The sequence below is a fragment of the Cervus canadensis genome, chromosome 6, assembly GCF_019320065.1.
Source record: "Cervus canadensis isolate Bull #8, Minnesota chromosome 6, ASM1932006v1, whole genome shotgun sequence".
Lineage (NCBI taxonomy): Eukaryota > Metazoa > Chordata > Mammalia > Artiodactyla > Cervidae > Cervus > Cervus canadensis.
In genome coordinates this window covers 7,543,905-7,568,590 of record NC_057391.1, presented here as the reverse complement: position 1 = coordinate 7,568,590, position 24,686 = coordinate 7,543,905, and the positions used below count along the sequence as shown (strand labels likewise).

At 43.2% G+C, this 24,686-nt stretch overlaps 1 protein-coding gene and 1 non-coding gene across 2 annotated transcripts in view; one reads left to right on the top strand and one right to left on the bottom strand.

Moving 5' to 3' along the window:
• Positions 1-24,686, bottom strand: part of PDE8B (phosphodiesterase 8B) — a 328,820-nt gene that overhangs the window by 288,255 nt on the left and 15,879 nt on the right. The window lies entirely within an intron of this gene.
• TRNAQ-CUG lies at positions 19,060-19,132 on the top strand. The gene has a single exon. It is a non-coding gene; the product is annotated as a tRNA-Gln (tRNA).

Sequence of the window (24,686 nt, the reverse complement as noted above, 5' to 3'; positions counted from 1 at the left end):
AACCACTTGGCTTTTTTTTTTTTTTTTTTTTAGGCCAGGGTTTATCTCTATGCCACGTGCTAGAAAGTTATTTCTCACTTTAAACATCTTTTGCCATTTGGAGAGACTGAGGATTGTCAAAATCATCAAGTCCCAGTTCCTTTTTGTTGAACAGTTCTTCCCTCATTTAATCTTTCTCCTCCAGCATTTTACTATATGCAACAACTAAAAAACAGGTGGCACCTTCAGTATTTTGCCTGGAAACCTTAGCTGGATAAACAAGTTCATCACTTACCTGTTCTGCTTCACACATGAACCGCAGGACACAGTTTTCCTTAGCTTTCTGTTACTCCCTAACAAGCAACCCCCTTCCTCCAGTTTCCAATACCACATTTCTCACTTCCTTTTGAGCACTCAGCAGCAGCATCCTCCAGGTTTGAAGTCTTACTAACAGTCTGTTCAAGGCAACTTAGGCTTTTTCTATCATGTTCCTCAAAATTCTTCCAGTCTCTAAGCAGTTCCAAGTCAATCGCACTGTTTTAGGTACTTGTTATAGCAGCACTCCACTTGTAGGTACCAAAAATATAACCTTGCGCCTTTAAGTTTAATTGACTAGATGTGTTGGAAATTTAAGCACGTGGGAAGATTTTGAATGTCTGTAAGAAGTTTCAAAATCCAGCATCTCCAACCTGAGCTACCTGATTTTTTCCTTTTTTTTTGCTTTTGAGTTTGACATAATTACTATGTCACCACAAAGGTACAGAAATATGTATTTTTAAAGATACTCTATCCTCAGGAGAGTATGAGAATACTCATAAGAGTAAGTATAGTGAGAAAGGAGAAATAAAGTATGCAAGTACTTTATAATAGTGTAAGTATAAATATAATAGTGTTGTAATCATTTCAATAATTCAATATATATGTTTCTATTTTTAAAGGCATTTGGAGCATTTAAAAGATTCAGATATACTATACTTGGGATTTTAGACAAAATCAGTTAGCTTGTAAATTAACATTTAAATGCCTGGAAAATGTTATATTGGTTACATTCATAAATTTTAATTTTTTTTTAGTTGTATAAAGAGTATTCGAATTTTCAGAGGAATATTGTTTAATCTATTTATACAATTAATAAACCTAGCTTTAAAATACAAACAACAGGTAATTGTGCCTCAGGACGTACAGAGTCCCCTCCTTGGATACTAAAGAATGTAATCAGATGCAAGCATTCCGGAAAGATTCGTGGAGGAGACATAGAAGGCAGAATTAAGGAGGCAGGAGCCAGGACCGGATTGGTATCAGTAGCTACCTGCAGAGCCTGGATGACGGCTCTGGAATGCTGCTGTCCTGACGCCCTCTAGTGGTTGAGACAGCAAAGGCCACCTATCCTGAGCACCAGGCGAAAAATGTCTTGCTCTCTCAGCTCACTCTCTGAGAACTTTCCCTTGATTAGGGGGAAAGAAAAAAACAGAGCCAGAAATTCTTCTGTCGACGATCTTGTGAGATATGCATCCAGTCTGCGCACAAACACCTCCTGTGTCACTAGGCGCCTCCATCCTCTTGGAGTATCTCTCATTATAAAACGCTTCCTCCTTTCCAGCTGACACTCTGCCCCGGCCGTCTGTACCCACTGGCTCCGCTCTTCCCTCTGGGGCTGCACACGGCACAGTTCTGATCTCTCCTGCGCCCGACAGCACTTCAAGTATTGGAAACTTTCTCGTCCTCCCTGGTTTCCAGCGTATCTTCTCCAGGTCAATACACATGGTTCCCTCAACTTTTCCTCATGTGACCCAGTTTCCAGGTTCTGTCCCCAGTTGCTGTCTTCTGGAGGCCTTTCTGGTTTGTGAGCAGCTCCTGGAAGCACCGTGATGACAAGGACAGCCTCCAGCCCCTGCGAGGTGGCCCAGCCTCCCAGAGAGCGGAGGGCCGCCCTGCGCCCCACACACTCCACTCCAGGGGGGCCCTGCTGTTCGCAGCAGCCTTGTCACGCGACGGACGGACAGAAGGCTTGGATCTCCCTTGTCTGGCCTTCCCCTCTTGCCTTCCTAAATCTGCAGCCTTGAAGCATTTTATGTATGTGGACAGAGTTCATCAGTTTCCTAAATAGCACTGTGTGCAAACCACCTGGACAGATGTTAGCCTGCCACAGAGCAGAGAGACCTCTTGAAAAACCTCAAGAAGGACTTCTTCCCTGGTGAGAAAGAAGCGTGGTTACTTGAGACTGGATTCTGACCTTCAGAGGCTAGGGACCTCTGACCAGCCTACATCCTTCCGCTGTAGCTGACGCTCATTTTCTCTCTTATCTCCCTCTGTGAACACACAGGAGACAGACTAGGTGTCAATAATGTAACGTCCTGTTATACTTTGAAGACTGATATTCAGTCTACTCACACCTCTCTCCTCTGAACTAATGTAGACTTTTCCCTGAAGGGCTATTTTTCAAAACCTTCCATCATTTTCTTTCTCTCTCCTGGCTCCTTTCCAATTTCTCCATAACATCCTACTCTTATGGGCCCCAGGACTGAACAGTATGTTTTAATGACTGATATTGGCTATAGATTAAGAATTATATCTGTGAAAATATTTCCATTACAACATAGCTCATTGTACAAAGATTTATATACCTAAGGAGTTCCTGGCTGGCATATAACAAGTTATGTTTCAAAACTTTCTTTGTAGATCAGTTATTGGAAATTTGGATGACTTCGCTGGTGGTCCAGAGGTTAAGGATCAGCCTGCCATTGCAGGGGACATGGGTTCAATCCCTGGCCTGGGAAGATCCCACATGTAGCAAAGCAGCTAAGCCTGTGCTGACACAAGAGAGGTCACCACAGACAGAAGCCCACACACCACAATGAAGACCCTGCACAGCCAAAAATAAATAAATAAAATTTTAAATAGATAAATAAAAATAAAACCCCAGGCACTGAGCAGAGGAAGCCTTGAGGAGAAGGTTGATTTAAAAAAGAAAAAAGAAGACTGGGCACATTTCCCCACAGAAACAATGGCTCCCAGTCCAGCCAAAAAAAACCAAAAGCCACTTTAGGTCACAGAGCAATAATGATATCAGGTTGAACTTAGAGAATAAGAATTCTCCGATCTGAAACTTAAGACATGCAGGAAGGTGAAATGAGAACTTCTTCCTCAATTTCTCAGCAGAGGAAATTGAGGAAGAAATGGGTGACTCTTAACCTGGGATACCACCCCACATTGTTTTTCTGGCCCTCTCTGGATCCTTGTCCCGGTCTCCTATCCTAGGATAGTGCTCAGGATCCTAGTGCTGCCGCAAGTCTCCCAGGGGGCTGCCTCACTCAGGTCCCCCCGACCCCCCGCTCTCCAGGCTTCAGTACTCCTGAGCTCCCCCTCCCCACCCGTGACCCAGCACCCACCCGCTCAGCAAAGCCAAGTCCAAGGGGGGTTAGAATGACGGGCAACTCATCAAAGCAATGGCTGTGAATGAATTCTCAGTGATGCCCCTGTTTTTAAATGGGTATCTTAAGATATTCAAAAGATTCTTTTCTGTGCAATTTCAGGCAGTGACAGATAATTTCAAAATACAGGTTATATGTGGAAAGATTTTGGAGACTATTGAACCCAATAGAGTAGATATGCTTGTTCTACCAAATGGGAGTGTATCCCAAATGGTACCTCCCTTCCACAGAGGCCCTCCCTCCTCTATTTCTCAATCACAGATTATATGCTTCGTATTGTTTTTCAAATTGCTTTTAAAGATTTTTAAATAGTTTTTATTTTGAGAAATTGTTATTCTCTTAAGAAAATGAGTGAAAGCAACCATACCTTTTGCAGATGGTGACTGCAGCCATGAAATTAAAAGATGTTTGCTTCTTAGAAGAAAAGCTATGACAAAATTAGACAATGTTTTAAAAAGCAGAGATATCACTTTGCCGACAAAGGTCCATATAATCAAAGCTATGGTTTTTCCAGGAGGCATGTATGGATGCGAGAGCTTGACCATAAAGATGGCTGAGTGCCAAAAATGCTTTTGAACTGTGGTGCTGGAGAAGACTCTCGAGAGTCCCTTGGACTGCAAGGAGATCCAACCAGTCCATCCTAAAGGAGATCAGTCCTGGGTGTTCATTGGAAGGACTGATGCTGAAGCTGAAACTCCAATACTTTGGCCACCTGATACAAAGAGCCAACTCATTGGAAAGGACCCTGATGCTGGGGGAGATTGAGGGCAGGAGGAGATGGGGGTGACAGAGAATGAGATCGTTGGATGGCATCACCGACTCAATGGACATGAGTTTGAGTAAGCTCCAGGAGTTGGTGATGGACAGGGAAGCCTGGCGTGCTGCAGTCCATGGGACTGCAAAGAGTTGGGCATGACTTAGCGACCAAAAAACAAAAATAACCAACCCCAAGAAAAGCACATGTGGTAGGACTCCATTCATATAAAATTCTAGAAAAAAGCAAACTAATATATAGTGACAGAAAGCAAATCAATGTTTGCCCAAGTTCAAGGCAGGAAAGAGAAATGGATTCAAAAGGGCTTGAAGAAACCATTGGAGGTGGTAAATATTCATGTTCATCATGTGGTAATGGTTTCATGGGTGTATACATCTGTCAAAATTGATCACACTGTACTCTTTAAATATGTGCAGTTTACTGATATACATTTACATCTCAATAAAGTTGTAAAAAAAAGAGAAAAATGCAAAAAGACTAACATATATGCACACATATATTTTTCCTCTCAGAACTGATTGTTATTAATAGTTTATCATATTTGCCTCAGTAGCGTTTATATAAAATAAATTAAATAAAACAGATAATGGTTGTCCCCAGCCAAGTTCTATTTCTTCAGCCCAGTCCCTGGAAGAAACTATCATGGATTTAGTGTACATCCCAACCATCTGTGGTAATTTTACATGTATATGTGAATCCTTAAATAATACATATGGTGTTTCAAAATTCATGTAAATGAATATATGTTTTATGCCACATTTTCTTTTTTATTACATGTCATGAGTTGACATTACACAAAGATATTTTATACATGGATATATTACGGTATATATAGGTACAGTCCATTCCTTCTGTGTGCATGAGTGCTAAGTCACTTCAGTCGTGTCTGACTCTGCAACCCCATGGACTGTAGCCCACCAGGCTCCTCTGTCCATGAGATTCTCCAGGCAGGAATACGGGAGTGGTTGCCGTGCCCTCCTCTGGGGATCTTCCCGACACAGGGGTCGAACCTGCATCTCCTGCGGCTCCTGCACTACGGGAGGACTGTTTACCGCTAAGCCACCAGGAAAGTCCCCTATTCCTTCTAATGGCTATTGTAAGGGTTCATATCATAATACACTAGAATAGCAGGGTATTATGGTAAAATTCACATCACAATAATATGAATATGCCACATTTATCCATCCCCCCTTTCATAGGCATTTCAGGTTTTTTCCTCAATGTTTCATAATTGCAAGCAATAATAAGCTGCAAAGTTTTCAAAGCAAATCTCATGGTATTGGCAGTAGGAGTTACTGGGTAATGGCTACTGGGTAAGTGGGCAGGTGGGTTTGTTGAGTGGGATGCTGGTAAGGAGAGAAGTCCTGCTTCAAGGATCTGTGCTCTGCACAGAAATCGCCAAAGTTGGATATGGCCCTGTCTCTGGATTCCGGCTGAACCGGGTGCCTCTGTGATGCACCTGCAGAGCTGGAGACGGTTCAGAGGACAACTCCAGCGGCCCACCCACAGAGTTCACCTCTGAGTTGGACACACGAGGGATCCAGAACAGATGACCTTCTGTGATGCAGGTACAGCAAATGCCCTTGGCAACAAGCTGTGAGCAATTCAACTCTGCCAGCTGCTGTTTAAATTCTTGAGGGCTTTCCCGTGAAGTGAGCATCAGAAAATGTATACTCACTGCTTCTAGATTACTGTGTGATACAGGTGTACTAAACCTGCCTTGTCTATAGTAATATTCAGATCCTTGTGTTGTGCTTAATTTTTACTTTCTAGATTTGGTAATGTCTCAGTGTAGCTTGTTAAAGTCTCCCCATGACTGTGCTTCTAACAAATTTTGCTTAGTACATTTTGATGCACTGTGATTCAACACATACAGATTCCCAAATCTTATGTCTTTCTTGTGAACTTCACCTTTCATTATTATAAAATTACATCTCAAAAGTGTAACGAGAACCTCTGAATTGATGCAGAAGAGTTCCCTTTCAGCTACTACTACTGAGAAACACTGGACAAATTATCATATATATATATATATATAAAACTGATAGAAAGAAAGGGAACTCTCCCTACTCTAGAAACAAAGAGAGAACTCAGAGGCTGAGCAGTAAGTAGGAACTAATGGCATTGTAGTGTGTTTGGACTAGCTAGGGACTTTAACACCCTTGCAATCAATAGGATGCTGTCTGGTATGAGGAAGGAAGGCAACAGGAATTGAGCAATCTGCAAAACCTGAGTTCCTGAGAGCCAGGCTACTGGTAAAAACAGAATCAGTCCTGTGCCCTCAGGCTACAGGTGAAAAAAGAATTCATCCACAAAAACTTGAAAGCATGCCTGTGTCAACACTGATGATTTCTGAATTTTCACGGTGAGACAGAAATACCAGGCTGAGAAGAAACATAAAAGCTAGTTGAGAGCTGGTGATGCCTCCAGGACTCCAGCAGAAGCAAGCCTGCAGTGAAAGGACAGTCTAACACCCCAGGCATACAGCTCCTCCCCCAAAGGAAAAACACTGCCGAAAATAAGCTCATAATAAAAATTAATCATAGGAGGAAACCACCGAGTATCAGATCACGATATTAACAGGGGAAACAATGCCCCAAGAAATAGAGAAAATAGATCAATCTATTGATTGATCAATCTATCAGTCTATAGATGACTACAAAGTGAGTATGCTTTAGATGACTTCAAAATGAAAGAAGGAATAGAATATATAGTGGAAAACAGAAAATCATGGGAAAAGAAAAGGACCAGATAGTTCTTTTATAAATGAAACATATCCATTGAAAGTCAAAACTAAATAGATATACTCAATACTTGAGTAGAAAATGGGAGGGGGGTGCAGCAGAAAGATGAGAGTTTAAAGGTCACAAAGGACAGGGACTTCCCTGGTGGTCTGGTGTTTAAGACTTCGCCTTCCAGTGCAGTGGGTGTGAGTCTGATCCCTGGTCAGGGAGTTAAGATCCCACATGCCTCAAGGCCAAAAATCCAAAACATGAAACAGAAGCAATACTGTAACAAATTCAATAGAGACTTTTTAAAAAACACTCCACATCAAAAAAAGAGCTGTTAAAAAAAAAAATCACAAAGGACAAATTAAAAAAACAAAAACACAAAAGAGAAAAAAAAGTAGGAAACACACACACACACAAAAGTAAAATAATAACAAAAGAATCATGAATGACAGAATCATAAATAACACAAAGTATATCTGTTAGAAGTTATGGATTGGGTAAATAGGAAATGGGAAAGAGGCAATACCTGAAGGGATAATGCTTGAGAATTTTTTCCAATTTGACATGAAATGTACAGAGAAGTACATTGTATCAGAATATACTGGTATGTAACAAACCACCCCCACACCTGGTAGGTTAAAACCAGCACCGTTTACTTAAGTCATGGTTCGGTGGATGAACAAGTTGGACTTAGCTGTACTGAGAGGTTATCCCCAAGTCTGTGGTCAGCAGGAAGTGGCCTCACTCACTTTAGCCAAAAGGAGAAATAAAGCGGAAGTGAAGGGGCTGAGCCCCTACGGGCTCCCTGTGGAGAGCGCTGTTTCCCTTGGCAGCAATCGGGCTGCAGACAAGTTAGACTCATGCTGCCCAAAGGCCTCTGTGCTCAGATTTAATGTCTTGCAGCTGGGTTTTGAAATGGGTTGTTGTGTAGCCTGTTCTCCCCTTTGACATAGATTGTGACAGATGTTGACTTACTGGGAACAACTTCGCTTCAAGAGAGAAGTCGGAGTCATTTTCATTAATGACTTAACATTTCCTTGCCTCTTTTGCAAGCTTGGCTTACTAACTGTTAGTTTTACCTATGACCACTTCACTTTTTGAATTTAGCTCAAAGTGTCTGAATAAAAAACAAATCACACACACACACACAAAACAAATCATGGGTTAGTGTCAAAATTTGCTCTGCTAGAATTGCAGTACAAGACTTTAGGGGTGGCGGTGGTTATGGTTAATATTTAAACGAATCAACAAGAACTATATTTACACAATCAACAGATTGACGAATGGGCAAAGTAGGAAGAGGAGAGTAGATTGTGGGAAATATAAGCAAGCAGGAAAAATTGAAAATAATTGATTAACTGATCATTGATTAATTCAAAGGAGAAAACAAGAAGGTTTTCCTATTTGGGGCTTCCCACATCATGAATCTCTATTCTTCTCAGCCCAGCAGTGGAAGTTAGAAAGTAATTTGTTCTTCCTAAATAAATTCCACACTAGAGTGTGTGATAAACAAACTCACAGGAAATAAGGAAATCTTATTAATCATCACAGCAGACTAGAATGAGAGCAGCCCATTTACCTGTCCTGTAAACACCTTGTTCTACAAAGGGCTCTCAGGTAGATAAAGTGAAAGTGAAAGTCGCTCAGCTGTGTCTGACTCTTTGTGACCCCATGGACTGGTCCAAGGAATTCTCCAGACCAGAATACTAGAGTGGGTAGCCATTCCCTTCTCCAGAGGATTTTCCCAACCCATGGATCGAACCCAGGTCTCCCACATTGCAGGCGGATTCTTCACCAGCTGAGCCACCAGGGAAGCCCAAGAATACTGGAGTGGGGAGCCTATCCCTCCTTCTCCAGGGGATCTTCCTGACCCAGAAATCGAACTGGGGTCTCCTGGATTGCAGGAAGGTTCTTTACCAACTGAGCTATCAGGGAAACCCCTTGGGTTGATAATCCACACCCAATTTTTTTACTCAAGATATTGGGAGAACCAAAAAAAGAGAGGCAAGAGGAAAAAGTGTCACCTGTCCTAGGAGACTCCTAATTTAATCATTTAGGGCCTGAAAGCAGGGACAGAGAGTGAACGGTTCCAGGGGAGGGGGCATGACCAGGAATCACTGTAGGCTTCCAAGGATGGTGCCTGTTTCAGATATTCAGACTGCAGGTCCTGAGGAGTACCCTTGGACTTGTCACACCAGATGTCCAGATATATGGGTTTGAGAATTGGTCAGTATCAACATGAGGTGCCAGGGAAGGGAGGGGGTTTCTCCTGCTGCCGGGGCAATCAATCTTAGTTGTAATGATTCTCGGCTGGGCGACACCCCTGTGCCATTGCTCTGGTTAGTCTGCGGATCTGGTGTCCCCCTCTGCCATCTCAGATGCTGAAGTCTCCCCTTTGCTTTAATAACGGCCCATCTCTAGCCATACCACCCACATCCTCCATACCTTACTCTCCAGTAGGGGAAAAGAATGCCCAAATTGAGCAAGATATAGAAAATGTGAGGGCAAAGTAGACAGACTCAGAGCTAGAGCAAGAGGGTGACTTTCTGAGATTTTGGTCAAGTGATCTCTCTACAGAGCACTTGCGGATTCTAGAACCTGACCACTGGTGCTCCCTACTTTGTGTTAAGACACCGATGACCAAGAGGGCAGGGGCCTCCAGACAGGTCTGACATGGCCGCTAGGAGAACCTGCACAGAAATTCAAAGACGCTGCTTCCATCTTGACTCTGATGAACACTAGAGCTTCTCCGACCTGTTCCTTCTTCCATATCTACTGAGTCTGTCCTGTCCTGTCCTCAGCTGCTTCAGTTGTATCCGACCCTTTGTGACCCCAGGGACTGTAGCCCGCCAGGCTCCTCTGTCCATGGGATTCTCCAGGCAAGAATCTTGGAGTGGGTCGCCATGCCCTCCTCCAGGGGATCTTCCCAACCAGGGATCAAACCCAGGTCTCGGGCATTGCAGGCGGATTCTTTACCATCTGAGCCACCAGGGAAGCCCAAGAATACTGGAGTGGGTAGCCTACCCCCTCTCCAGGGGAACTTCCTGACCCAGGAATTGAACCAGGGTCTCCTGTATTGCAGGTGGATTGTTTTTACCAGCTGAGCCACCAGGGAAGCCCCCTGACTGAGTCTACCTCAACTCAATTATAATTCCCTACGTGCTTTTGAACAGACCGTTTGCACAGTGCTCTTTCCCGGCTCTGCCACCTTCCTGATCTTGGCATCCGATCCAGCTGCATCCATGTACGCTGCACTGTTGGTTCTCCAAGTCCTCCAGGGCGGGCTCTCCTGGCATAACCCTACACAGGGTAGTGAGGAATTAGGCATTCACTCTTCTAACATGAAAAAAATCAGGCAAGAATTCCAGCTGTAAGGTGGTAGAGAAAAGATATTTTTCCTCCTTTCGCCTCTCAGCAAGTAAGATGAGAAACACACAGTTTTCTGATGAAACCAGCAGGCTCTGCTCTTCTCAAATCACAGTATGTAAAGACAGAGAATGACTGGAAGATTCCGGCCTGAGCAAAGTAGAGGAAGGTGCTTAACTCCTAAACAAGTACGAGGAAGGAGAACAATGCCAGGAATAATGAACACTCCAAAGACCAGAAGAAAAAAATTAAAACCTAGAAATAACACCCTTAGACAGGAAGAGAACATACATTCAGGAAATGAAAACTAGATACTAAAGAAAACAAATAATTGGAAAATAAGAATGAACTCTTGGAAATTAAAAATAAGAGATCTGAAATTTGGAAAATGGATAGAAATGTGTGATGATAAAGTTGAAAGTCTCCCAGAAAGTAGAACAAAAAGACAAAGATATGAACAATAGAAGAGAAAGGACAGGGAAATTAGAAGCTTGATCCTGAAGGTCCAATATTCAACTAATACAAGTTCCAGAAAAGGAAATTTGGAAAGACTTGAAAAGAAGACATAAAATTTCCTCTAACTGAAAGTCTTGACTCCCTCAATGGAAAGGGTCCCCCAAGTGCCAAGTCATAGTATGTCAATTGCTAGTGCCAAAAAAACACTCCAGGACAGATCCTCTGAGGAGGGCCGAGAGGAGGTGATATGTATAAGAGATTTACTAGGGGAAATGCCTGTGAAGGATAAAAGGATAGAGAGCAAGAACAGATGGGAAGAGCCTTCAGATCACGATGCAGGTCTGATACCTATGAAAGGAGAGGGGAAAGACAGACGAGTAGGAAAAGCTTCAGGCCCCAGAACAGTTCTGCAAAGGTCTCAGCCAGGCCAAAGAGGAGTCTCTGAAGCCAAGGCTGTCTGTGAAAGGTGCTCCACTTCAGGCAGGCCAAGCCTCACCCTAGCTGCTGCTGCTGTTTAGCCAGTCAGCTGTGCCCGGCTCTTTTGAGACCCTATGGACTGGAGCCCACCAGGCTCCTCTGTCCACGGGATTTCCCAGGCAAGAACACTGGAGCGGGTTGCCATTTCTTTCTCCAGGGCATCTTCCCAACCCAGGGATCGAGCCCATGTCTCATGCCTGGCAGGCAGATTCTTTACCACTGAGCCACCAGGGAAGCCTAGCCTCACTCTAGTCCCCTCACCTATTCAGTTATCAGCTGGAAGCTGCCTGAGGGAAGGGTGGCCTCTCTGTTCACACGGCATTGAATACAGAGATGTGGGCTATCAGTCAACTCTGGATTTATGGTAGCTTATCTTTAAGGGGTGTGGGTTCGATAAAGGACCGAAATGGTATGGACCTAACAGAAGCAGAAGATATTAAGAAGAGGTGGCAAGAATACACAGAAGAACTGTACGAAAAAGATCTTCATGACCCAGATAATCACAATGGTGTGATCACTCACCTAGAGCCAGACATCCTAGAATGTGAAGTCAAGTGGGCCTTAGAAAGCATCACTACGAACAAAGCTAGTGGAGGTGATGGAATTCCAGTTGAGCTATTTCAAATCCTGAAAGATGACGCTGTGAAAGTGCTGCATTCAATATGCCAGCAAATTTGGAAAACTCAGCAGTGGCCACAGGATTGGAAAAGGTCAGTTTTCATTCCAATCCCTAAGAAAGGCAACGCCAAAGAATGTTCAAACTACTGCACAATTGCACTCATCTCACACGCTAATAAAGTAATGCTCAAAATTCTCCAAGCCAGGCTTCAGCAATACGTGAACCGAGAACTTCCAGATGTTCAAGCTGGTTTTAGAAAAGGCAGAGGAACCAGAGATCAAATTGTCAATATCTACTGGATCATCGAAAAAGCAAGAGAGTTCCAGAAAAACATCTATTTCTGCTTTATTGACTATGCCAAAGCCTTCGACTGTGTGGATCACAATAAGCTGTGGAAAATTCTGAAAGAGATGGGAATACCATCTCTTGATGAAATGGCATTTCATTTCATCATGAAACCTGTATGCAGGTCAGGAAGCAACAGTTAGAATTGGACATGGAAAAACAGACTGGTTCCAAATAGGAAAAGGAGTACGTCAAGGCTGTATATTGTCACCCTGCTTATTTAACTTATATGCAGAGTACATCATGAGAAACGCTGGGCTGGAGGAAGCACAAGCTGGAATCTAGATTGCCGGGAGAAATATAAATAACCTCAGATATGCAGATGACACCACCCTTATGACAGAGAGTGAAGAAGAACTAAAAAGCCACTTGATGAAAGTGAAAGAGGAGAGTGAAAAAGTTGGCTTAAAGCTTAACATTCAGAAAACTAAGATCATGGCATCTGGTCCCATCACTTCATGGGAAATAGATGGGGAAACAGTGGAAACAGTGTCAGACTTCATTTTTTTGGGCTCCAAAATCACTGTGGATGGTGACTGCAGCCATGAAATTAAAAGACGCTTACTCCTTGGAAGGAAAGTTATGACCAACCTAGATAGCATATTAAAAAGCAGGGACATTACTTTGCCAACAAAGGTCCGTCTGCTCAAGGCTATGGTTTTTCCAGTGGTCATGTATGGATGTGAGAGTTGGACTGTGAAGAAAGCTGAGCACCAAAGAATTGATGCTTTTGAACTGTGGTGTTGGAGAAGACTCTTGAGAGTCCCTTGGACTGCAAGGAGATCCAACCAGTCTATCCTAAAGGAGATCAGTCCTGGGTGTTCATTGGAAGGACGGATGCTGAAGCTGAACTCCAGTACTTTGGCTGCCTCATGAGAAGAGTTGACTCATTGGAAAAGAACCTGATGCTGGGAGGGACTGGGGGCAGGAGGAGAAGGGAACGACAGAGGATGAGATGGCTGGATGGCATCACCAACTCGAAGCGCATGAGTTTGAGTAAACTCCGGGAGTTGGTGATAGACAGGGAGGCCTGGCGTGCTGCGATTCATGGCGTTGCAAAGAGTCGGACATGACTGAGCGACTGAACTGAACTGAAGCAGTCAACTGTTATGGCTGCCACCATCCATTTCTTGCCCTTTACAGGTCAAATGCTCCATGGTTCCTACTGGCCTCTCTTCCAGAGGAAAAATTTAGAAGAGGGAAGTTATGGGAACAACTACAGCCCCTGATGGTGACATTTGTCTTGAGGTCACAAATAGAATCCATTCTCTTCCACCTACACCATCTGATCTGAATTTCCCTCCCCCTCAGTAATCAATTTTGCAGCTTTTTGGTGGCTTGCTTAGTGAGATGACCCAAACTTTCATTCTAGAGGGGTCTTAGTAATCACATTCTTTTCAGGCAGAACTTGTTGCCCATATCTGTTCAAAAATTGAGCAAGGGTGAAGAAGAGGTGCCCGCGAGGGTCACCTGGGATCCAAAGACATTTCCTCCTTGCCCCCATTGTGCACAAAGCAGCTCCAACTTCTCCTATGGACCAAAGTCAATGATCTCTGCCTAGATGATGACTCACTTCACGTGCTGGTCACTGGTTACAAGGCATCCAAAATGCCCTGGTCACAGCTTAAGCGTGCACTGCATTTGGATAGCAGGACCTCTAACAGAGCTGCGGAGACAAGAAACACCAAGCTCCCCAGTGGGCTGTTGGGACTGACGATACCCGCTACCTCTCCTGCTTCCACCCCTTGGTTCCCAGACCCATACAGTTTTCCTACTGAGGACATGTATCATACAAGGACCTGATTCAACATGCAGAGTGCCTCCTGAAGGTTATCACCCTACCCTTTCAAGGTACAGCTATCTCCAAGCTGGAGTTACACCTGTGCCTTAGTAACCATTCCAGAGCTTTATGAAGCTTGCTCCCTCTAGGCGATATAATATGTGATATGATCAGTGGATTCCATGGTCATGAGCCTCCTCTCACAACTCCTTTGGTATGAAGCGGATCTGAGAGCTGACATTACGCTGTGTGTGATTTCATGACCTGTTGCTGCTGTTCAGTCACAAAGTCGTGCCTGACTCTTTGTGACCCCATGGACTGCAGCACGCCAGGCTTCCCTGTCCATCACCAACTCCTGGAGCTCACTCAAACTCATGTCCATTGAGTTGGTGATGCCATCCAACCATCTCATCTTTTGTCATCCCCTTCTCCTCCTGCCTTCAATCTTTCCCAGCATCAGGGTCTTTTCCAATGAGCCAGTTCTTCCCATCAGGTGGCCAAAGTATTGGAGTTTCAGCTTCAGCATCAGTTCTTCCAATGAATATTCAGGACTGATCTCCTTTAGGATGGACTAGTTGGATCTCCCTGCAGTCCAAGGGACTCTCAAGAGTCTTCTCCAACACCACAGTTCAAAAGCGTCAATTCTTCGGCTTTCAGCGTTCTTTATAGTCCAACTCTCACATCCATACATGACTACTGGAAAAATCATAGCCTTGACTAGACCGACCTTTGTTGGCAAAGTAATGTCTTTGCTTTCTAATATGCTGTCTAGGTTGGTCATAGCTTTTGCTCCAAGGAGCAAGCATCTTTTAATTTCATGGCTGCAGTCACCATCTGCAGTGATTTTGGAGCCCCCCAAAATAAAGTCTCTCACTGTTTCTACTGTTTCCCCATCTATTTCCCATGAAGTGATGGGACCAGATGCCATGATCTTAGTTTTCTGAATGTTGAGTTTCAAGCCAACTTTTTCACTCTCCTCTTTCACTTTCATCAAGAGGCTCTTTAGTTCTTCTTTGCTTTCTACAATAAGGGTGGTGTCATCTGCATATCTGAGGTTATTGATTTTTCTCCTGGCAATCTTTATTCCAGCTTGTGCTTCTATCTCCCAGAGTTTCCTAAATTCATGTCCATTGAGTTGGTGACAAGCAATCTATAAGTTCTCAGACAGTGGTGCCTGCTGAAGCTCTGTGAGGAACAGTGGCACAAACCTATAGTCAGAACAGGTAGGAGGACAGACTGCTGAGCCTTCCAGGACGGAGGGGCCAGTGTAGTTGACTTGCCACTAAGTAGCCAGTTGAAAAGGAAAAAGCTATTTTCCAATTCAGCTAGTCTTGGACTCTATTTCATCTACATTTTCCTTGAAAACTGGCTGGTTCACCTAGGAATTCGTTTCTTTCTTGCACTTCTATTATCTGTAGCTAAATACAGCTAGTTCACCCTTCCATCATTTTCTCTGTAGATCTCTCAGCACAAATCCAAATATTTTTAGGTGAATATTCCAAGTTACCAAACATTCACAAAACATTTCATTCCTACAAAACACAGATCTAGATTTTATTTCCAGTCTCATATTAGGCTTCTGTTGCCTACCATTCAGTCCCCAAACCAATGCCATTTATTTTTTGTTCCTCTTCTATCTATATCCTACTGCTGATACCAGTTCCTAATACCAATAGATACCAATCCCTGACACCAAAAGCCATTGCCATAAAATGCTATATGACAAACATCCAAAAACTCAGTGGCTTAAAATAACAGCAATTTATTATCATTGATCTGTGAATCAGCTGAGGGTTGGCAGATCTCCGCAAGGCTCAGCTGGGCAGCTTTGCTGATTTAGGCTGAACTTGGCCAGGACTGACTGGCTTTGTTCCATCTATTACTCATTCTTCACCTAGAACCAGTGGGATAGTCATCAGCGTGTTCAGATGCTTCTGATGACAAAGCATGAGAGAGCAAGTGCTTTACAAATTCTGATTGCAACAGTCTGCTAATATCCTATCAGCTAAAGTAAGCCACATGGCCAAGCTTAGAATCCAACAGCTGGGAGGCACAGTCCACTCACCTGAGTGGGAGGGAGAGGGAGAACAGTGAGTATATCTGAGCAGTAATCCAATCAACCGCAGATGCTACTGTGGATTCTTAGATCATCTCCAAAGAGGAAAAATCTTCAGGTACGAAGGATTGATTGGGAATTGGAATTCCCAGAACTTCTCAAGAGTAATACCAGAAGCTAAATATATATATATAACAGAATGCCTTCCAAATTCTGATTTGAAATGTTTTTAAACCTACAGGTCTAGATTCATTTAAACTATCAGTCAGTTATAAGGCTAGAATAAAGACTTTTGAGACATTCAGAATCTCAGTTAATTTACCTCCCAAATAACCTTCCTCAAGGAAGCTACTGGAGAATAAGACCCACCAAAAAGAGAGGGTCTAAACCAAGAAAGAGGAAGAGGAGGCGGGCAGGAAGTAGGAAACCCAAGATGGAAGAGAGATGAAGAAGATGTCCAGCTGACAGCACATGGAAATTCCATCCTGCTGCACACAGAGCTACAAGAGCGATCTTTAGCAGAATAAGGGCTCTCTGGTGCTCTGCAGTGCAGGGAACTGAACTCATCTAACATGCTATTGTGAAGAATGGGAACACTCAAGTATACATACAACAAAAAACTAAAAAAAGAAAAAGCGCCACACTTACCAACTTTAGGAAAGTAAAAAAGATGCCTATGAGAAAAAATATAATCATAGTTCACTACGGTTCAGCTATAAACAATATTTCATATTAATTTAGTCATAAAATTATAACAACACAGTATTGGAGAATGAGAAGAAGAAAGCAATATCCTTCTCTACCATAATAAAATGTTACTAGATGTTATCCAACATCGATAAATCTGGAGAAGGCAATATAAAATGTATTTTTTAGCAATATGGAAGAAATGCACTGACTCTAGAAAGAGGAATTAGAAAATATGAAGCATGAGACATGGAACTGCCATTTTTTGTTGGAAGTCTTCTATCAATATTTGACTATTTTGTAAAAATGTATGCATATATTATTCTGATAAATTTTGAAAGGTCTAAGGAAAACTAATACAATAAGCCATTTAACAACAGGGGGAGAACAAATTTCATCCATTTCGTCATTTATTGAATAATCATTTATGCTTGGTTTCAGACATCAGAATAAAGATTAACATTGCACTATGTTTAGTAATTACAAAACAGGTTTTCATATATTTAGTCTTGTGATTTAATTTTCACAACTCTATGAGGCTGACAAAGAAGCAAATTTATCATGATATTACTACATCTTAAGCTTCAAGACCCTTTGCTGAATGGACCCCTTCCTAACTCTGGTAAGGGGCCCAAGTGATATATTCACACACACAATAAAAGGCCTTTTGTTAATATGATGGTTTCTTTATACTTCACTTCCAAAGCATTGTACTTCCCTTATATGTCCATGGGCATCATTTCTAAATAAATGTACATTTTGTACCCACCCAATTTGTATTCACAATTTTGTATTCTTTTGTTTAAAAAGGGTCCCCCGAAGAGGATAAACTTCAAGGCTCATAAAATCAGAATTCATCCCTGGGTAAGTACTATCTATCTCATTTTACAAACTGATGAATGAGTTTCAGTGACTTCGCCCAACTTTGCATCTCCGGACTTAAATTCAGATATTTGAATGTACAAATCCATTTTCTTTCCACTACTCCAAAATGCATCTCTAGATGGTGGAAGAAAGGTTAAGAGACATCAGCTCCTTTCTGGGAAAATCATTCCTGGAACATGGATGAAAAGGAGGCAGTTCCAAGTCATCAGGATTCAGGCAGTGGTGGCCTGGGTAGCAGGTGGAAAGAGATGAAAGGGAAGTTCATTGAGGACAAACCACAATGACACGTAATTTTCTCTTCAGTCGTCTCTGCCTAGTGCTTGGGGAGCAATTACACTAAAATGCCACCCGTGAGACACAATCTACCTGGAGTAGAAAGAAGCCATCTCCTTTTTCCAAATCTCTCTTATTTCAACATGGCCTCTGGGAACAGATCTTGCATCTCCCTAATGCATCTCATGAAAGTGAAAGAGGAGTGTGAAAAAGTTGACTTAAAGCTCAACATTCAGAAAACTAAGATCATGGCATCTGGTCCCATCACTTCATGGCAAATAGATGGGGAAACAGTGGAAACAGTGACAGACTTTATTTTCTTGGGCTCCAAAATCACTGCAGATGGTGACTGCAGCCATGAAATTAAAAGACGCTTACTCCTTGGAAGGAAAGTTATGACCAACCTAGATAGCATATTAAAAAGCAGAGACATTACTTTGCCAACAAAGGTCCATCTAGTCAAGGCTATGGTTTTTCCAGTAGTCATGTATGGATGTGAGAGTTGGACTGTGAAGAAAGCTGAGCACCAAAGAATTGATGTTTTTGAACTGTGGTGTTGGAGAAGACTCTTGAGAGTCTCTTGGACTGCAAGGAGATCCAATCAGTCCCTCTTAAAGGAGATCAGTCCTGGGTGTTCATTGGAAGGACTGATGCTAAAGCTGAAACTCCAGTACTTTGGCCACCTCATGCGAAGAGTTGACTCATTGGAAAAGAACCTGATGCTGGGAGGGATTGGGGGAAGGAGAAGAAGGGGGCGACAGAGGATGAGATGGCTGGATGGCATCACCGACTCGATGGACATGGGTTTGGGCGGACTCCAGGAGTTGGTGATGGACAGGGAGGCCTGGCGTGTTGTGATTCATGGGGCTGCAGAGTCGGACACGACTGAGCTACTGAACTGAACTGAATGCATCTCTAGCTGGTGGGAAGAGCTTGAGGGACAGGTTGAAGTCAGAGGTCAGGAAATCAAAGCTTCCAGAATTGGAAGAGACGCCTGGAGGCACTTGGTTCAACTCAGTAAGAGGAGGCGGAGCTTAGCAAGAGGCCGCACATGGGGTGGTTAAGAGTACGACTTTGTGCAAGTTATTTAATCCCTATGCCTCACTGTCTTCATTAGCAAACTAAAGATAACAAAATGAGACCCTATTCCCTCATCTACAATTCAGAATCTTTAAATCTAAAATTATTTCAAAGGATTTCCCTGGTGGTCCAGTGGCTAAGACTCTGCACTCTGAATGCAGGAGGTCCAGGTTCGATCCCTGACCAGGAAACTTGTCTCACAAGCCACAACTAAAGATCCTGAATGCCACAACTAAGACCCAGCAAAGCCAAATGAATACATAAATAAACACATTTTTAAATAAATAATGTTGAAAAAGTAATTTCAAAACCTATTTCATGAGAAGAGTTGACCTGAATTCATTTGGCAGCAAAATCTAACCCATTCATGTATGTATTCCATTTAATGTTAAATTCACATGCCTTATCACAGAAATATTAATGTTTTTGATAGTTCCATGGGGGTGTTTTCTAACACCAGATAGATGCGCCGTGCACCTTTCTATTAAGTCTTTAGAATAAAAGTCTATGAATCTAAAGTGCCCATCTAAAAGGCTGCTGTTGGGGATTAAATCAGTAAGATAAGAAAGGTGCTCAGAATGGTACGTGGCATAAAATAAATGCTCTAAACAGGTTTTCTGTTGTAACTGGGAACACCCTCTGTAAGAATATTCCTAAGAGATGTTATCTGGCCTTCATCTGACTCTTAGGGAGGGGAACACACTTCTTTATGAGACAATCTAGTTTAAATGCTGGATATTTCTAATCTAATCTACTCTTATAATTTATAAGATTATAAAGATCTTATAAAACTAACTTTGCCTTTCTCTAATTTCTCACTGATCACAGTTAGCTTTCAGTACAGCTTTTGCAGACAGCTACTGCATCTCCCCAGGTTTTCTCTTCATGGTTAGTTGTTCTTCACATATCGCTCCCAGACCAGTCTGTGAGCTCTCCCCTTGACGCACTCCTATTTACCAATAATTCTTTCAAATGCAGTACCCTCAGTAAAACCAGAGGTCCAAATGGGGTCTGCTCAGCATAGAATTCAGTCCATATTTTTTTCTGTGCTCCAGAGTGTGAAAAACAACTGCATCTCAGTGTGAAAACAGAAGTGAGATGGGAGGAGATTTGGAAAAACACAACCAAGGCCATCACAGAATTTCATTAGAAAAACATACCCCCAAAAAAATCAATTTAAAAGCAATTTTTTTCCAGTTTCCCTGAACTAAAATGGAAAACAGTGAGCAGCCTAGGCTGATCAAAATGCAAGAGTCAAACAATATAGAAGGAAGATGGGTGATGTTATACTGATTCATTTACTGGGAAATACTACAGACAGTAATGTTGGAGCCCAGGTGAAGGTCATGGACCGTATCCCACAGTTCAAGAAAAATGAATGATATTCCAACAGAAGGAAAATAAGAACAGAGCTAAATAAAACTCTGACAAGTATCGGAACTGATTTACAGTGAATTACTAAGAAACAGGAGGACACTGCTCCCTCCAGTAGGCGCAGCTAGACCCCTCCTCATCTCTGGCCTTGACCCCCTCTGGTTAAAGACAACCTGAGCAAATAAACCCACTGGAGGGGAAGAAATCCATTTCTTGGGGTAGGCAATGTGATCACTCAAGCTGTGAAGGAAACAGAAGGAAACAGTGAGAAAACATTCTCTTGCAGTGGCCACCTTAGTCACCTGCAATGTGAACCTAGAATTCTATATTTCTTTGGAGTCTTGGTAAAGATCCCCTAAGAGGCTGGCGGATACATGGGGATTCATTATTCTATTCTTTCTATGTTGTGTATGTTTAACATTTTCCATAATAAAATATTTTGAAACATTATCAAGCATTTGTAACTTTTTAAAAGAATGGCAACAATCGAATAATTCACTCTGGTCTTCTTTTCCCTATACTGAAGATATTTTTTAAATCTGAAGGTACCTTCATTAATAAACTGTCAGAAGGACCATATATACAGTTTCCCCTGTCTGAAGCCCAGCCTGGGAGCTACCTCCAAGCAGAAAACCTCTGTGACAGAAGCCCTTGCACCTTTGTTTTCCACTTCTCAGGGATCAGAACTCTTCTCCAATGTTTGAAAATGTTTCCTATATTTTGTTTAGTTTTCTACTTGCTTAGGTTCAAAAGGTAATTCCAGAACTGGCTCACTCCCTCATGGCTGGAAGCAGCTCTTGGAAAGTTCTTCAAACAACTCAGCTTAAGTGTCAGCTCAGGGCAAACATCCTGTTGTTAGGACGCCGTCCTCCAGAACACTGTATACGTAGAGTATGTACAGATGTACATACTTTGTGGAATGTACACAGTGCCACATCCCCAGTGTCCAGCAACACTGGTCCAGGATTAGCAGAAAACCGGCCCCCAACTCACCATCACCCCTTCTAATCTAGCTAAAATTTATATTTCCCATTACCATAATTCCTTTGTATTAATTTCTGTAGAATTAATCATCTTACGTTCAGGTAGGAGAATTATTTCCTAGGGAAAATTGTAGGCCTTCCACTGAACTTGAGACCTCCACTTGTTAACTTTGGCCTCCTCAAGGCAGTAGCTGCTGCTGCTCCTGCTGCTAAGTCACTTCAGTCGTGTCCGACTCTGTGTGACCCCATAGACTGCAGCCTACCAGGCTCCTCCATCCCTGGATTCTCCAGGCAAGAACACTGGAGTGGGTTGCCATTTCCTTCTCCAATGCATGAGAGTGAAAAGTGAAAGTGAAGTTGCTCAGTCGTGTCTGACTCTTCACAGCCCCATGGACTGTAGCCTACCAGGCTCCTCCGTCCATGGGATTTTCCAGGCGAGAGTACTGGAGTGGGGTGCCATTGCCTTCTCCAGTAGACTAGCAAGCAAAGAAAGGTGCTCTTATAGTGGCAAGAGTAATTGACTCTGATTATTTAAGAGCAGACTTAGCTCTTCATGGTAATGTGCATAAAGTGGAGTATATCTGGAACACAGAGATTCACTGGGATATCAACTGATGATTCTGTGATCAGTGATGATGAAATAAGCAACTGCAACAATCACAGCCTTACAAAATGAAGGCAACTAGAGGCCCAGACACTTTACAGATGAGGGTTACAGTCATCCATTCAAGAAAACAATGAAAGTCAGTCAAAGAACCAGCTGAGCATAAGGGAAATACAGACAGACAGTAGGAAGGGAGATGACAAATATTAATTATGGACTTGGGACAAGTTGCAGCAACAGGGAATGTAACTTCTTCTATTAACCTTGTATTAAATCTCTGTAGGGTTTGGAGCTGGCCAAAGTTTGAAGGCGACTGGACAGAATGGATTTAATGCAGAACTGATACACATGTAAGGATAAAGGTTGAACTCTATTGGAAATACACTGTGGTTTCAAAATATGTCCACAAGTTCTTTGATGCTCCTTTTTTCAAAAGATGAAGGCTAATCCCCTTCCTCTTGAGTACCTAGTTACTCACTTCTAAGGAACAGAATGAGGTGGAAGTAACAGTGTGCAACTTCTGGGACTAGGTCATAAAAGGCTGTATGCTACCTCTTTCTCTCTCATCACCCACTGGAGGAAGCCAGATGCCATGCTGTAACAACTCTCAAGCTTCTTATCTTCATCCATCAGTGCGCAGACAGAAGAAACAAGAACTACAGTCCCACAGCCTCCAGAACAAAAACCATGATCACCAGAAGCAAGATGATCACATGGATCACAGCCTTGTGTAATTCAATGAAGCTATGCATGGCTCAGGGTCCCCCACGACAGATGGGTCATGGTGGAGAGTTCTGACAAAACGTGGTCCACTGGAGAAGGGAGTGGCAAACCACTCCAGTATTCCTGCCTTGAGCACCCCACAAACGGTATGGAAAGGCGAAAAGATGTGACACTGAACGGTGAGCCTCACAGGTTGGACAGTATCCAATATGCTATTGACGAAGAACAGAGAAATAGCTCCAGAAAGAATGAAGAGGCTGAGCCAAAGCAGAAGTGATGCTCTGTGGTGGATGTGTCTGGTGGTGAAAGTAAAGTCTGATGCTGCAGAGAACACTGCACAACAACCAGTTTGCTTGTCTATCCTTCTGTAAATATGCTGATCTTAGTATTTGCTGCTGTAGGTAACATTCCTACCCACGTCTGGTTGTGGATGGATATTCTCACTGAGTAAGTTTTTAGGAATGGAATTGCTGGGTCATAGACACGTATGTTTAGTTTTATGAGAAATGGTCAGATTGTTTTTAAGTGGCTGTCCCCACTTTATGCTCCTATCAATAATTTATGAGCGCTCCAATGATGCCAAGTTCTCAGCGACCTCTGCAGCCGCCAGTCGTGATTTAGCCATCTCAGTAGTCATTGAGGGGTGTCTCATTGAGCTATGAATTTGAATTCCCCTGATGACTAGTGATACTGAGCACTTTTTCATGTGCTTCTTGGTCACTTGTGGATTAACATGACATTCTTCTAGTGGCTTTTCTGCCTTCCCTGTTTCACTGTCCCATTCCTCATTCCTGGTGAAGGTGTTAGCTGCTCAGCTGTGTTTGACTCTTTGCGACCCCGTGGACTGTAGCCCACCAGGCTCCTCTGTCCATGGGATTCTCTGGGCAAGAATACTGGAGTGGGTTGCCATGCCCTTCTCCAGGGGATCTTCCCGACCTAGGGATCAAATCCAGGTCTCCTGCATGGCAGGCAGATTCTTTACCATCTCAGCCACCAGGGAAGCCCTCATTCCTGCTATCTAGTATCATTTCTCAGACTACCCGTTTGTGACCCTTCATCTTGGCTTTACTTTAGGAATACACAGGCTAAGACAGCAGAGAAAGCTGGAGAGCTGAGAAAGTACAACTTTCCCCCCTCCCCCACGCCTGGGAAAACAGCGAAGGTGATGCTTCTCCATTGTGGCTGCGCTCGCCCTCCCAGGGTAACAGGTGTGATTCCGTCTGAAGTCCAGCGCAGGGGACGGGGTGGAAAATGCACCCCTGACTAGAAGCAGTCTATAAGACCACACGCAGTCACTGTGTCCTTCACAATTACAGAAATCTTCCCTCTGTTCACCCTCGGGTGTTGCTGTTAGACTCACGAAGATGGTCATTCCCATTCCCCAGTTTAAACACAGAGGATACTGGTCTAAGGACCAGGCAGAGAAGTGGCTTCGAAAATGAAATTATTCTTTCATTTGTCACCTGAACTTCACGTAAGACCCAGCTCAGCCCCCCTAAGGTGGACACCATCCCTCCTCCACACCCAGAGCACCCTGAAGCACCGCATGACTCGCCAGCATGCAGGCCCGAGAGAACAAAGCTGAGGCAGAAGTCCCACCACCCTCCCCTTCAGCTGGCCCTCCCTTCGTGCTCTGCCCCAGGATCTGGGTCTTCCCACCACCACAAAAAAATCTTCAAGCTTAACAGGATTCAAGACTTAGATACAGAACTACCAGGTACAAGTATATATATATATATATATATATACACACACACATTCAATAGTTTGGGGTTGAATAAAATAATGAATGATGCATACAAATGAATGGATGCATACTTAAGTAACAGTTCAATGTGCATGCATCCTCAGCTGTGTCTGATTCTGCAACCCAATGAACTGTAGTCTGCCAGACTCCTTCTGTCCATGGGATTTCCCAGGCAAGAACACGGGAGCGGGCTGCCATTCCCTCAACCAGGGGCTCTTCCTGACCCAGAAAGCGAACTCGTGTCTCCTGCGTCTTCTGCATTGGCAGGCGATCACCACTGAGCCGCCACAGTTCAAACAGAATGTGGCAAACAC